Here is a 14,252-nt window from a genome sequence, read left to right as displayed (position 1 = left end):
CAGAGAAAGGCAAATCAAAACCACAATGATATATCATGGCATGCCTGCTAGAGGGGCTATTATAAAAAAGACAAAAGATGCAAGTATGTATGAGGATGTGGAGAATAGGGAACATGTGCACTGTTGGTGGGATTTTAAACTAGCACAGCCTTTGTAGAAAGCACTATGGATGTTCCTCAAAATATTAAAACTAGATCCATCATATGGTGTAGCACTTCCACTTCAGGTTCAAAGGAAATTCAAAGGAAACGAAGTCACTACCTTGAAATCAAACTTGCACTTTTGTGTTCATTACAGCATTATTTACCAAGACATGGAAACAATCTAAGGGTTATTTGATAGACGGAGGGATAAAAGAAGATGTGAGATTATGTATATAATGAATAGTATAAGTATTATTCAGCTATACGAAGGAGGGAGATCCCACCCTTTGTGACAACATGGATGAAACTTGAGGGCATTATGCTCAAACAAAGACAAATACTGTGTGATGTCACATATATGTGGAGTCCAAACAACTGAATTCACAGAAACAGAGCAGGTTGGTAGTTGCCCGGGGTAGCAGGTGGGGATGGAGGCTGGACGCAGGGATGAGGAGTGGGGGAAATTGATGAAGGTGGTCAAAGGGTACAAACTTTAAGTTATAAGATGAATGTGTTCTGAAGATGTAATGTATAGCATGGTGACTACAGTTAATTATACTGTATTCTATATTTGAAGATTTAAAAGTTCTCACCACATGTACACCCATGGCTGATTCATGTCAATGTATGGCAAAAACCACTACAATATTGTAAAGTAATTAGCCTCCAATTAAAATAAATAAATTTTAAAAATTTCTCACCATAAACACACAAAATTACAACTATATGAGGTGGTGGGTGTGTTAACAAACCTCAGTTTGCAATATACACACAATAAAATCACTATGTTGTACGTCTGAAACTTACAATGATTACATGCCAATAGTATCTCAAAGCCAAGGGAAAAGGATATTTAAGTTTTAATCTTGTTTTACTTTTAAACAAGTGACTGGGTTCTTCTGGCTTTCAAGAATCTCTTTTATTATTCAATCCAAAGGTAGTTCCTAGATTACAAAAAGAAAGTCTAAGCCATTCAGAGTAATGTAAGAGGAAGATATGAAGGCTTGGACATAGAACCCAATAAAATGGTTTCATGTTTGTCAGTCCTATTTCACTTATTATAAATGCTCAGTATACCTATGACTTGTATGTATTATATACAGTCAGACATTAACAACTTTGAATAGCTGCTATACAGGAGATTTATTTTATGACCAGTGAGCTGGCAGTCTTTTTGGTTTTTTTACCTCATGTGTGAAAACAGTTTTGACCCCATAGAATCCCAGAAATGATCTTAGGTATTCTCAGGAATTCCTGGGGGCTATAATTTGGGAGCCACTGATCTAACCTAATTATGTCAAGCATGCTTATCTTTCCAGAAGTTAGTACAATTTGAGCCAATGATGGTTAGGGAAGGTTTGTGGAGGCTTGTGAAGGAAGAAGTTTCTTGACACTAAAAGAACCATAGGAACGAACCTCCTCTTCTTTTCAGATGTGAACCAATAAGTATATAGCCTCATTTACTCCTGGCATCCACCTTGTGATCTGGGGTGAAACCAGCTTTAAACTGACTCTAACTCTGCATGTGGGAGAGGAGAAATGAAGACACTTTAGTCCTTGATGATGTTATTTAACTACTGGATGAGTCCATATGGAAGTCTTGAAATGACTCGAGAAGGTTTGAGTTGGGTTCTTGTTTTACATGATGCCAAATGCATGAACAGTGGCATCTATGTTTTTTTGAAAAACTTGTATTTTTATGGATTTTCAGTAGATGACAGCGTGAGTTCCTATAACCTTCCCTGTCGCTTGTGTAAACATCAGGCAATTAAGATGAGAGATCAGAAATTGGTAACAAAATAGATAAACACTTCGATGAGCTAGAAACATAAAGGAAACATAGAGTGGGGCATAGGTTCTGAACCTGAAGCAACCCACTGGATTTGGGGATGGAAACAGAAAGTGACTGCAAGTAGTTTAACTTCTGTGAGAAACCGGAATAAAACATAGTACATACATGGCCTGGGAGTGGAGCCAGATACCGTGTGAAATGGGGCAGTGGTAGGGGGTGAGAAATGATCCTCAAGAAGGATTAAGTCTGGAAAACATCTGTGAATGCTTTTTGAACCTGCAGCTGCTAGAGGTTTCACCAAGAGAGTGGCTGGATTGAATAATAACTATTACACATCAAGGAAACCTAGCAAGCCTGGTGCTGGCCTTAGGGCACTGACCTTTGATATCCTGTTGAAAAAGAGACTCTGAGCACCTGGGAGAGATTTGGCTTAGATCTTGAGCCACTACTGGCCTGTGTTTAGGCACCTGCGATTATATGAAACAGGTAGGAGTGATACAGAAAAAAGATGCTCTCATATAAGGATATATAAGAATTCCAAAGCATACAAAGAAAGATAACCAATACATCTGACAAATTAAAAAGGCCTGAAAATCACCTCCTGAGGAAATGAAAATAGAAGAACATTCTGAAAAAAAATCTTCTTTAAGACAGTGTAAAATATTCAAATGTATTATATATGCCACCCATTGAAAGAACAGAAGGTTATGCAACAAAATGGGCTGATACAAATTTAAAGAAATAAATGTGTGAAAAATTTCAGTATACAGAAACATGCACTAATCAGAGGAAACCATATAAAATATTATTTCTGTTTTTAACTCTTTAAGTGCTTCCTTAACACTGAGCAATAGTTTTATATGTATCTGTGTGTGTGTGTATATATATACACACACACACATATACATATATTTTAGTTCATCATATTACAGAAGTACTATTGTGTTTTAAGTATTATTTCTATTCCCTTTTACCTTGCTAAATTTTTTAAATTGCGCTTTTTTTTGGGTCATTTTGGGGGTAACCTTGGTAATATTAAATTTGTAAATAACATTTTTTGATTCAGCTATTTTAGGCAACAGAAGCATCAGTCAGTCTCATAGGGAGCACTTCCCTACAAAGAAGTCCCTTTTCTGATAAGAAAACTAGGCTTTTTCACTTCACATTATTAACCAAACAGTCACCAGGTGCAGGCTAACCTGGGAGTGGGCAATACCTTGGGCAAGGTGGCTTCCCAGTATGTGTTTGGGTTCAGTTGACTGTCTTGTTCCTTTAAACTTCAATGCTGTAGGTATCTCACATTATCGAAATAAAGGGACTTTACCCAGCTTGTATATTGGCATTGGTCCTCTAGAAAGCAGAACTAAGGCATGGATGAAAGTGCTAATCCTTAGTAACTGACAGCTCAGGACAGAGGGATTGTGGGTAAATAAAGCCAGGAGGCCAGGAAAAGTGTAAAGCTCTATCATGCTCTCTCTGTGTTCACGCACCGAACGCTGCCTCAACACACACCGCAAAAAGACACAGCTGATGTGGTGCGTTCTGAGCGGGTGCTTGCTCCTGATGCGGGCTTGATAATTTCCACAGAACAGTCACATCTTGCAGCAGTCTGGGAAGGGGAAATCGAAACGAGTATGTATTTACCTAGTTCCTTCCATCCTTTGTTCACCTTGGTTGAGATTCACCCCATGAGAAATCTAACTAGGTCTCAGATAGGTCCTTCTGAAGCTCCTATTGTTTGTGTCTTAGACCAGAATTGCACCATCCGGCATCTCAACCGCACCTCAAGAAACTAGAGTCCACATTTTGTTTTGCGGTATTTCGTCTAAAACCGAAATCATTGGACAATTCATCTCACGTGAGCTATTAACTAAGAGAAATAAGAAAGAGGCAGAGAAGGGAATCTCAGCTGGCACACAAAACTTATGCAGTTTACTTTGCTCCTGAGTGGAGAAACCTTTTCCTTTATTCCCAAATCTGGAAAGTAAAGGGGGTTTTTGAAGTTTTGGTATCCAGTGTGTATTTGCTACAGGAATAGTGGCTCTTCTTTATTGGTTTATGGAAATTACTTAGTCTGCTACTTTTTTCTTTTTGTTTTTAGTAAAATGACAAGGTGTTGATTTTTTGAATAGTCTTTATTTATGCATGAAAATAGTCTTTTTCCTTGCATTTTCACCTTATTTCTAAATTGTGTTAATATACTTTCTAATGCTAAAATTGCATTCTTGGGATAGAGATTGCTTATGGGTAGCCTATTATTTTTTAAAACACATGCTGAGATCAAGTTATTAATATCTTTATTTATGGTATTTATTTCTTAGTTAAGCTTGGTCCATGATTATAGTTTATTACTTCCTTTCGTCAGTTGTTTGTAATGAGGTTATATGTGCCTTATAAGAGGTTTGGAGAACTTTCCAGCTTGAGATTCTGGAATAATTTGTATAAAATTATGATTATCTGTTCCTTGAAATAGTACTGAAACTTTTTGAACTCCACGCTTTTCAGGGGTAGGAGAAATTTATTACCAATTCTATTTTTTCCAACTGTTATTGGATGAATGACATTTTCAAGTTTTTTCTTGATATATAAAATTTTATTTTTATAAAAATTTTTCCATTTTATCTAAGTTTTCAAACTTATTGTCTTAGAGTTGCTCATAATGCTATTTTTTTTTACATCTCAAGTGTATATATCAGATTAAGTACTTTTTTCATTTCCAATGTAGGTTATTTTTTGTGTATCTCTTCTTTTTAATTAATCAGGCTTGCCAGATATCTATTTATTAGCTCTTTCAATAAATATTTTTGGCATAACTGGGGAAATTTTATTATGGACTGTATATTTGATGATTTATAGAATTACTATTAATTAGTTTAGCCATAAATATAGCACTTTTGATTATGTAGGAGAATACCTTTATGTTTAAGAGGTATAAGCTGAAGTACTGAGCGATGAATATTATAAAGTATTGGGGAATAGGAGAAGAAGGTGTGGGGGGACAGGGAGAAGGAGAAGGAGAGAGGGAGAACACAAGCAAATGGGATGAATGCTCACAAGGTACAATGAAAAACTTAAATTATTATGTAAGTATTGTATTTCAAAATATCTAAGAAACTCCATGTGGAAAATGCCGCTGGTATTGTTTTATACTTATAAATCATCCATAAAATATAAACTTTTAATATTAACTAAATGATTCTTTATCACTAGGGCAATTTTTTGCTGTTAGTAATACCCCCCCGCCCCTCCCCCCCCCCCCCCCCCCCCCCCCCCCGCTCAAATTCAATGATTTAAGTAAGCACTTCTCTCTCATGTAATAACATCCAGGGTTCTGTAGTTTGGAACCATTTTGGTTGCTTCACTATCATTTCTATATTTTGCTTTATCATTTTTAACATCAACTATGTATATTGGACCATTGTTGCCTGAGCTTCAGAAATCACACTAATATCATAAGAAAGTAGGAAAGAGGAAGAGGCAAATTTAGAATAACTTCTTGAAGACAATTCTGCCAAGTGGCTAGCATTTAGTCATATGGCCACTAAAACTTACAAGAAAGGCTGGGAAATGTGCTTTTATTCTCAGCTAAAATGATCTACTTCTGTTTTATTGACTATGCGGATCTCACAGTCAGTTGACTGTGTGGATCACAACAAACTGTGGACAATTCTGAAAGAGATGGGAATACCAGACCACTTGACCTGCCTCCTGAAAAATCCAACAGTTAGAACTGGACATAGAACAACAGGCTGGTTCAAATTAGGAAAGGAGTACATCAAGGCTGTATATTGTCACCCTACTTATTTAACTTCTATGCAGAGTACATCATGAGAAACACTGGGCTGGATGAAGCACAAGCTGGAATCAATATTGCCATATCAATAACCTCAGATATGTAGATGACACCACCTTTATGGCAAAAAATGAAGAAGAACTAAAGAGCCTCTTGATGAAAGTGAAAGAGGAGAGTGAAAAAGTTGGCTTAAAATTCCACATTCAGAAAACTAACATCATGGCATCCAGTCCCATCACAATAGATGGGGAAACAGTGGAAACAGTGACAGACTATTCTTTTGGGCTCCAAAATCACTGCAGATGGTGACTGCAGCCGTGAAATTAAAAGACTCTTGCTCCTTGGAAGAAAAGTTATGACCAACCTAGAGAGCATATTAAAAAGCAGAGACATTACTTTGCCAACAAAAGTCCGTTAGTCAAAGCTTTGGTTTTTCCAGTAGTCATGTATGGATTGAGAGTTGGACTATAAAGAAAGCTGAGTGCTGAAGAATTGATGCTTTTGAACTGTGTTGTTGGAGAAGAGTCTTGAGAGTCCCTTGGACTGCAAGGGCATCCAACCAGTCCATCCTAAAGGAAATCAGTCCTGAATGTTCATTGGAAGGACTGATGCTGAAGCTGAAATTCCAATACTTTGGCCACCTGATGCAAAGAACTGACTCATTGGAAAAGATCCTGATACTGGGAAAGATTGAAGGTGGGAGAAGAAGGGGACAATAGAGGATGCGATGGTTGGATGGCATCACTGACTCAATGAACATGAGTTTGAATAAAATCCAGGCATTGGTGATAGACAGGGAGGCCTGGCTTGCTGCAGTCCATGGGGTTGCAAACAGTCAGACATGACTGAGCGACTGAGCTGAACTGAAAATGTATCTAGCCAGTAATCAGATTCTATTACTAAGGAAGATGATGAGAAATAACACTAGAGCAAAAACTAGCAGTTTGTCTCCCCCAGACTGTTGTGATAGCTATGTAAGATATCGGGAATATCTTTTACTTCTGGCTGTATGTTGTCATATTTCTGCAACTGATAGTAACAAATCATCTTGTTTTGGGCACTGAAAAGGAGGGAAGCTCTCCCCCATTTTGACTACCTGATCTTTCTGGTGCACTTAGTGTGGTCTCTTTCCAATCTTTCGATTTTATTGGGTCGGTCAAAAAGTTCATTTGGCTTTTTCTGTCACATCTAGAGGCCATAAAATACTTGCAGTCTTGTAAATTACCAAACACTTGGTGATTACAAATAAGGAAGTTTTTTATTTTCTACAATGGAATTCGGTTTCCTTCCATCTTTTTCTCTTTGCCTAATTTTATTGTTCATTTTATTTCTTTAATTGTTTTGTTTTCCTTTAAAGAGAGTCCTTTTTAATCACCCTTGTATCCATTTTGCTCATTGCTCCTGTGTAGGCTTCCTACATTGGGGTTTATTTCACTGTTACAGAACACAAACTCCATTTGTGTTTATCCTGACTTTTTAGGTTATGTCAAAATCATTATTTGATTTTTTCCCCTTCCTGATAAAGAATTAAATGTTTTATGTCTGCTTTCAGTCAGGTTTTTTTTTTTTTTTTGCCCTTTCTAGGATAAAAGTGAATGATTTATGGAGAGGAAAAATATTGACTGCTATCTGAAAAGCTACTGTACCATTCTTTTCAGATAAAATAAATTTTAGGTCAGATGCACAGCTGCAGATGGAAAAATTTCCCCAAAGATTAATAAGGATTTAGCAGTTCAGAACTGCAGTGTGGTTAGCCTGTCTGTCATGGGTGTTTCAGTCAGCTTATGCCACCTGTTGGGATGCAAGCCTCCATCACCATTCACAGTGCTGCTTTTCTCTACTCCCCTTGTTCTCATTGATGAATGGCTGTAGTTAGAAAATAGCACTGCCACTAATTGACTAGCTGCAAAAAGATATTAGAGGCCCTGATAACGTTTTAAGGATGTTTCTTGGTGTTTTATGATAGCTCTTGGACGTTATACTGTCTATAGTTTTTAAAAGATTTGTCAGAGTCAATTCACAGGGCAAATTGAAAATCAATTATTATTTTTTAGCAGCAAAATCACAATCTGTGTAACATAGACATTTTTCAAATGATTTTTATGGTTAATCTCATATTTCATATTTTCATAACCTTGTGTGCTATTGCTACCATTTGACAGAGAAAACAGTGGCCAAAGAGGTTATGTGATTTATCTGTGGACAGCTCTGTTAGCTTCTACCTCGACTCTTGGTGTCAGTATCCCAGGTACTCTCTTTCGTGTCCAGATTCTGACAACAGATAAGTCCCCTACTTCTCCAGGACAGTATCCCAGCCTCCTAAATTCCAGTTTATCCATCTTAGGAATGAGATGCAAGTTACCTTTCGGTAATGGCTTCTCTAGCCTTAAAGTCATGATGTTTAATCCTCACTGGGATAGGAGAATTCTTATGGGCATAACTTTTTGTTTTCTTTCAGAGATTTTGAACAGTTTCCATCCAGTTTCTTCTGAAATAACACATCTTGAGGGAGCAGTTTCATAAATGTGCTAAAATTTAAGACTGATAAGAGGTTTGATATATATGACTCAACATTGAATATGTTAAGCTCAGAATAGTAAGCTACATACACTATAACTTAATTTTATATGTTTTGCAACTTTCATTTTTACTTGTGCTATTACAGATTGGATTTGAAGCACTGAGATGGGGATGTTGTAACTTGTTATAAAGAATGAGAACTAAGCTTACTAATTTTGTTCATGGCTTTCACTCCAGCAACTAGCTCAATGCCTGACTTGGCATATAGTAGGCACTCAACAAATATTTGTTAAATGTTTGAATGACTAAATGGATGCATCACAAATGATTTTCCAGGGAGCTAATAATATAAAATTATTTGGGACATGGGTGATTCCCAATGAAATGCAAAGGAATTACTATGTAAATCAGATGACAACAAATGTGAACACTTTAACATTAGGGAAATATCAGATCTTGTAAATTTGCAAGAGCATCTGATGTTAGAATCTCTGCCAGTACAACCTATGTCAATCATCCCACCATATTAATTTCTGATGCTTTAAAAAACTGAAATGTGGAATAGCTACTTTATGTTAGTATAGTTTGGACATTTGAATAAACAAGATAATTCAAATTGCCTATAAATGTTTATGATGCTTGTAAAACATGATACTTTAGTTGAAATTTTGTATGGGCAATATATTTCTTTTTTTAAAGAACGCAAATAGCATGGGAATCTTCTATCAATAGCGTTTCTCATGATACCACAGCCAAAGGCATAAAGAATTAGTTTGAATAACCATAAGATACTAATGAAATTATTTTATTTAGAAGAGCACTGGAGATTATACTTTAAAAAGTTGACTCTAAAAGTAAAAGAGAAAGTGAAGCATCTGGTTTGACATTGGGGTGTGCATTTATGCTCAGTTGTGTCCAACTCTTTGAAACCCCATGGACTGTAGCTGGTCAGGCTCCTCTATCCAGGCAAGAATACTGGAGCAGGCTACCATTTCCTACTCCAGGGGATCTTCCTGACCCAGGGGTCAAATCTGCATCTCTTACACTGACAGGTGGATTCTTTACCACTAGTGCCACCTGGGAAAGTGACATTGGTGCATGCTTTATCAACCGGGGTAGAAGTTCATAGTATGTGTAAGTTTGTCTAGTGCTCTTGTTTAAATAATAGAGAATAAAGACATGAATGTCAAAATGGCCTTCTTATATACTTCATTACTTTTTTTGTTTCCAACTGTCTTGTGTCTTGTTAAAACACAGGCATAATTTCATGTGCAGTTGCTATTAGAAATGAGCACAAAGATGAGGTGCCAGTGGGTGTTTGTAAAGTCTTATCTCCATGCTGCAAATGTGCTTAGAGACTGTGCAAATGAAATTCTTCAGAAGCTTTCCAGGGTAGTTCCGCTATTGCTGCATGCCCAACTAAATGCTTCCTTTCCTATATCAGAAATTTTTGCAAAACCTTTTGGCTGCTCTCTCTTTTCCAAAGCCTATGAATGTGTGGATTCAGTGAATTGAGCCACATATTTTAATTTGGGTAAATTTGATGAAAAAGTATATGTTTTCTATAGAAATTTGCACCTACAGTTTCACTAGCCCCACTCCAACATCCTCTTGGGTTGAGCTGCGCTGGATATAATACTTTTCACCATGCATTAATAAGGGAGATCCTCTGAATATCACGGAAGGGAAAAACTCACTAGGCTCATGGATGCCTTGTCCCAACTGAATAAGCTGCACTGCTGGACTTCTCTGGTGAGTTCAAGCAGAGGTCTTAGTCTGGCATCTTGGTCCCAGACCTTTGTTGTTCCCAAAGCTCCATGATTTGCTATAGGAGGAGGCTTTTCACAGAGAAGAGCCTTTCCAGTTGAGTAAGCAGAGCAGGAAGAAAGGAACATGGTCTAAGAGGACCCTTGTGCTTCTGAGGGATACACAGAAAGGATCTGTCGGGAAGTCATGGGACATGAGGTTGGATAAAACTATCAGAGGGCAGGAAAGCACAGCTCCTCTCATCAGATGCATAGCTCTTTGTCTAACACTGTCTGTATGCTTCAAGGATATGTTCACTGTTCTATGGCCTACTTCTGGAAGACTAGCATCATCTTATACTTATGAAGTGCTTTAAAATAAAATTGGTTTTAAATATACAAATCCAATAATAATTGCTATAATTTACAAGGATCTGACTGCATATGGAAAATGTACTCTATGTACAATAGTTCTCCTTCTCTGTGGGGGATATGTTCTAAGATCACCAGTGGATGCCTGAAACTATGGATAATGCTGAACCCTATGCATACTATGCTTTTTCCTGTTATATACCTATGATAAAGTTTAATTTATAAATTAGACATAGGGGCTTTCCTGGTGGCTCAGTGGTAAAGAATCCGCCTGCCAATGCAGGGGATACGAGTTCAATCCTTGGTCCAGGAAAATTCCACATACCGTAGGAAGACTAAGCCTGTGCACCACCACTACTAAAGCCCATGTGCTTACAGCCTGTGCTCCACAACCAGAGAAGCCACTGCAGTGAGCCCTAGCGCTATAACTAGAGAAAGCCTGCACACAGCAACGGGAGACCCAGCACAACCAAAGAGTAAACAAATCTTAAAAAAGATCAGTCAGGCACAGTAAGAGACTACCAACAATAATCAATAGCAAAATAGAAAAATTATAACAATATACTGTCATAAAAGTTATGTAAATGTGGTCTTTCTCTCAAAATATCTCATAATACAATTTTAATGCCTTTCTATGTTAACTAAAACACTTAGCCTGCACGGTGGCTGAACTTTTGCAGCCTGAGATATGACAGCAAAACTAGTGTGAATTTCTTTACCTTTACAGTTTCAGAGTTAGAAGATTTGTTCTTAACGTGGGTCTTAGAAACCTCAGCATATATTTTTTTTCTTTTCTTATTAAGTTGAGAACTTTTATCTTTTCACTTAAGGAGGAACTTGGCTCCTTTTTGGCATATCTGAGTTGCCAGCATCACTACTCTTGAGTTTTGGGGCCATTATTAAGTAAAAGAAGTATTAGCGGAACACAAGTGCTGAGACAGTTGCTCTGAGAACCAAAGTGGCTACTAAGTGAGTAACAGGGGGATGTGCAGGACAAAGGGGTGATTCACGTCCCTTTATGGAATGGAGCAGACAGCCTGAGATTTCATCCTGTCACGCACAATGATGTGAAATTGAAAACTTATGAATTATTTATGAAATTTTCCATTTAATATTTGTGGACCACAACTAACTATGGTTAAATGAAACAGAAAAACAAGACCGCAGATCGGGGAGATGATTGCATTATCTAATAAAACCTTCAAAACAACTCTGTGAGTTAGGTAGTGTTACCTTCTTCTGTTAGAGGGAGAAACGGAAATCTATTTAATATTCACAAAATCCCTTGGTTTTCAAAGTATGTAACAGATCATTTGTTTAGCACAGTGCAGTATTGCTGCTGCTGCTAAGTACCTTTAGTCGTGTCCGACCCTGTGCGACCCCATAGACAGCAGCTCACCAGGCTCCCCTGTCCCGGGGATTCTCCAGGCAAGAAAACTGGAGTGGGTTGCCATTTCCTTCTCCAATGCATGCATGCATGCTAAGTCACTTCAGTCATGTCTGACTCTGTGTGACCCCATGGACAGCAGCCCACCAGGCTCCTCTGTCCACGGAATTCTCTAGGCAAGAGTACTGGAGTGGGTGCCATTCCTTCTCCGCATCATGCAGTAAAGACTGGGCAAAGGCACGACATGAATATGGACTTCCAGCCTCTAAGTGCACTGCCTCCACTGATACCTAGATGCAAACATATTCTGAGGCTAAAAGCAGGAGGGCAAGTACAGGCTCTGGTTTTGGAGGACACAGACTTGAATGGCAGGTGTGCTGCTCCCTAACTGCAGACCTGAGTGAGCTAATTCACCTTCTTGAGTCCCAATTTGCTAAATTGTTAACATCTGAATAAGTGCAGCACTTCCTCAAAGGATTGTTTGAAAGATTAAGTCCTATAAGGCACTTCAGGTGCCTGGCACACAGTAAATGCTTAATAAAGATGAGGTCTTCAACTTCACTATTACCTTTGTTGTTACTTTTATCTAAGGACAACTCTGAGTCTAATTCAAGATGAAATAAATCCATTTAGGAATGACTCATAAAGGGTCTGGAAAAGGTGGGTGTATCTCTTCAAGTCCCTAGGAATAATTTATTAAGTTTTAATTGTCCCTTTCAACATCAGTAGCTTTGCTAATATGTTCTTTTAAAAATAGAATTAGATCACATTTGGTGTAAGGTAAAACATCTATGCCTTTCTCATCTTATCCAATTCATCTCTGAAATTTAATTTTCAGATGAAAAATTTAGAGATCTTAAATATGCATTATAGACAGTGGTAGCCCATGATTTGGATATTTGTGTTGGTTAAACTCAGATTTACCAAGTAGGCTGTGAAATAAACACATGGAAAATATGCTTAAGTAAAATGCTCCAACTGCTTTTGAAGTCTATTGAGATACATAGCTGCTGAGGAACTATCAAGAAGACAGGGTCAGTTTTCAAAAAAGAATGTTTCTTCTCTTCTAAGAAAATGCAGTATGTTATCATTATAAAACAACTGGAAAAATGAAAAGCAAGGAAAATGTGTGTATGTATACATGTCTGTGTTGTATTAGTATAACAAATTCAATCTCATTAACTGGGGTGTGCAGAGCAGTTTAGAATTTATTCCTTTATAACTGTCCTTGTTTTCTGCATGAGTTCCCTTCCATCCTACAGTGGGGTGGGTAAAAAAAGAAAATAACTGTATTTAGTCCAAGTTTATAATCTGTGTTCTTTCCAATAATTTAAACTGCCTTTCAAAGAAAATGAGTCTCTGCCTGGATGACTCAGGCAAATGATTATGCTCATGCTTGCCTTTTCAAAGATCATTCATAGTAGTAGTTTGGGGGAGGGAGGTGATTGAGATGATATGACTTTGTGAAAACGGAAGAGGTGGGATCCTTGGATCTACTCAGTGTTATCTGGCTCATTTTGTGTGGCTGCCATGGAATGACCAAGCAGAACTGATCTCTCCTTGGTGACTTCTGTGGTATGACTGGTTCTACCTGACTTTTTGCAGAGATACGAATAAACTACACACTGCAATGAACAGTCACCATTATTTGCCTCTGATTTCAATTTTCTCATATCTTGAGGGGCCTTTGGTTGAAACTGGGACTCTTCTGGCCTGCCTATCCTTTTAGTACCTCCATATCCTCTAACAGATTTGGGTACACAACCGAGTCTCTGGCGTGTGCACTCAGGTTGAGGGAACCAGGAGCTGTAGAACTGCCTCTGTCTAGCCCATCTGCTGCTACACCGTGGGGAGCAGAGCTGGCGAGACATGACTTCTCATAGTCTCTTCCTTCTTCCGTCTGTCTCGTCTTTGCATAATTCAACTGCGATCAAAAGTACATATATTTTTTCTTTTTTCATGTGTTCTTTTTTCTCTTAGTTTCTCTGATCTAGTTTCATCCTCTCTAAGTCCTAAATCTCCTTTTTCGTAAGTCTAGACTCAAAAGTAAATTAACGATAGAGTACATGGAGCAAGAAAACCATTTGTTGAAAAAGGGACAGGAAGTGTTTAAAAATATCTTACCTGATCTCTGTCTTTCATTTCTCTCCTAGGAATGAAGATATACATATAATGCAAACCAGAACCCTAATTTGCTTTATAAATAAATCTAGATAGATTTCATGATTCTGAATTCTGAAAGTGATAAGATTTGGGGACAGAGTCCTATTTCACATCATACTGAAAGAGAGAAAGAGAATTCTCTCTTGACCAAATAATTCCATGTAAAACCCAGGTTTAATATGTTAATTATGTGATTTATTAATGGCAGTGGAATTTCTAGAAAATATATCCCATATCACACCGGAATTATTAACACATTTGATCACTAAAAATTCATATATCCTAAAACATCACTAAAAATTGAGACAAAGTGGCAAACTACTGTTGTAAAATCTTT

The 14,252-nt window shown here is 37.6% G+C and overlaps 1 long non-coding RNA gene across 1 annotated transcript in view; it reads left to right on the top strand.

Moving 5' to 3' along the window:
• LOC138086937 (uncharacterized) overlaps window positions 1–14,027 on the top strand; it is a 53,508-nt gene extending 39,481 nt beyond the window's left edge. Inside the window, exon 3 of the long non-coding RNA XR_011145463.1 lies at window positions 13,906–14,027. This is a non-coding gene — a long non-coding RNA (uncharacterized lncRNA). The remainder of the gene's footprint in view (window positions 1–13,905) is intronic.
• The last annotated feature ends 225 nt before the right edge of the window (window positions 14,028–14,252 follow it).

The sequence above is a fragment of the Capricornis sumatraensis genome, chromosome 10 (genome assembly GCF_032405125.1).
Source record: "Capricornis sumatraensis isolate serow.1 chromosome 10, serow.2, whole genome shotgun sequence".
NCBI classification, from domain to species: Eukaryota; Metazoa; Chordata; class Mammalia; order Artiodactyla; family Bovidae; genus Capricornis; species Capricornis sumatraensis.
The sequence above is the reverse complement of the archived record's forward strand: the minus strand, read 5'-3'. Positions and strand labels throughout refer to the sequence as shown.